Consider the following 2,109-nt stretch of genomic DNA (forward strand, 5'->3'; position numbering starts at 1 on the left):
ATTTTATCATATTTTACTATTCTACCTATTATATATTAATTAATAATCATATTCTAATTAAAATCAATAGTAAAAAAATCAAAAATCAAATCCCTCACCCCACTCCTCTCTCCCATCATCCTACTCAACCAGATTCCTCAATCACCCAAATCAATGCCGCCCCCTCTCCTCTCTCCCACCGCTTCCATCAACGCCGCCCATGACTCCTCTCCTTTCATCGACGTCGAACTGGGTTCTCCCTCACCCCTATCCTTACTCCCATATTAAATTGCCCAGATCGATGTTGCCCCCTCTCCTCTCTCCCATCACTCCCATCTACGCCGCCCCAAGCTCACCCCTCTCCTCTCATTGTCGCTGGACTACCCTCTCATTCACCTCTCTCCCATATGAAATCGCCAAAACGACGCCGCCCCCAAGCTCCCTCAAGGTTGAAGTGTTGGTCCGTTTTCCGTTTTCCTCAACAGGGCTGAATAAATTGATTCTGACTAGATGTCTTTTTTGTATACTACCTGTATTTGAGCTTTGCCTAGATTCTATTACTAAAATTTTTTCTTACTTGTCAAAAAAAGTCTTTTATCTCTCTTTTCCTTAATTTCTTAATTTGTCAAACTTTTTCTAAGGCAAAATCAAGTTTTACAGAAATTTATATTAGCATATATATGCACATGTTATTCTTCATAATTGATCAAAACATATAAATATTAATTGAAACATAACACTACTCCTACCTCTAGGGATTCAATATCTGCCAGAGCCAATCCTTTTTGGTACAGTGCCTCTGCTAATTGATCACGGGTCATCTCCATCTTCTTCTTGATTTTCTGGATTAAAGAAGAAAATATTAATTGCCTCAGACCAGAAAAGCAAACGTACGTATGAGAGAGTGGCATAAGGTAAGCATTGGTGTAAAACAGGCACCTCTGCCTCCTCATCTTCAGGGTCACTTCTAAGCGAGAAAACTTTTGCCTACTCATCTTTGTCAATACTATCAATCACGTCATTTGCAACATCAATAACCTGCAGAGTTGCACTTTGTAAGTGGAAATAAAGCTACATTTCATAATATTAGCAGTATCATTTAGGAATGTAGACACTTTCGGAGAACGCTTGGAATTCTTCTTCTTCTTCTTCTTCTTCTTTTTTTTTTTTTGAATTTTGTTTTTATAAGTAAGAAGAATTTATTAATCCATATATAGGCAAGACCCAAGTACACAAGAAGTATACACGAGAAAAACCTAATTACACACTAATTGCTGTGAAAAGCAGCATAAATGTCATTAAAGCTAGTCCCATTCAATATAATAGAAGTCCAAGATAACAAAGTATGGAAGAAAAAATCTCTAAACCCTCCTATCGAACATTCCCTAATATCAAAACTGTGACCATTCCTCTCATTCCAAGTACACCACATTAGGAATAATGACACCATCTTTCAAACAGCCGCGATTTGACAATTGCCCCGAATTCCTCTCCAACATGAAAATAAATCTACCACCCTCCTAAGCATTACTCAAGCGATACCTAGCCTAGTAAAGATTTCATCCCGTAAAGCATTAGCCACATCACAATGAAGAAAAGGTGGTCCACCGATTATCCATTTCTTCTACACATAAAATACCAATCCATTGTAATGATGACGCACTTTTTCAGCTTGTCGATAGTCAGAATTTTCCCATGAGAGGCCAACCAAACAAAGAAAGCAACCTTGATAGGTACTTTGCTTCGAAAATCAATAGAAGAATGAGATGACATTACCTAATCAAAGGATTTGACTGAAAAGTTCTTATTTCCCAAGTGAATCTAAAGCAACCTATCCTCCTCTCCCACATTTAAATTCAATGCATATAACACTATAAAACTCAGTAATGTCCCCCACCTCCCAATCCTGGACAACTCTAATAAACCTTACAGACACTGAAGAAAACTAGTAGATATGTCCATGTAATCAGCCACATAGGCACCCTCCTCGTACTCTTCCGGGTCCTCTTTATTTTCTTCTTCCTCGCGTACTCGAACCCCAAAAAGGTACCTTTTTTTCTTCTCTCTCTCTGTCAATGTGCATGGATCCGACTGTGGGAGTGGAATCATCAGTTGTTTCTGGTTGCGAAA

General features: G+C 38.5%; 1 long non-coding RNA gene across 1 annotated transcript; it reads right to left on the bottom strand.

The window, feature by feature from the left end:
* Positions 1-724: 724 nt before the first annotated feature.
* On the bottom strand, positions 725-957 carry LOC108989246. The gene is made up of 2 exons (XR_001995803.2): positions 919-957; positions 725-821 (listed from the first exon to the last, which is right to left on the bottom strand). It is a non-coding gene; the product is annotated as an uncharacterized LOC108989246 (long non-coding RNA).
* Between the last annotated feature and the right edge of the window lie 1,152 nt (positions 958-2,109).

This window comes from Juglans regia, chromosome 8 (genome assembly GCF_001411555.2).
Source record: "Juglans regia cultivar Chandler chromosome 8, Walnut 2.0, whole genome shotgun sequence".
Taxonomy (NCBI): domain Eukaryota; kingdom Viridiplantae; phylum Streptophyta; class Magnoliopsida; order Fagales; family Juglandaceae; genus Juglans; species Juglans regia.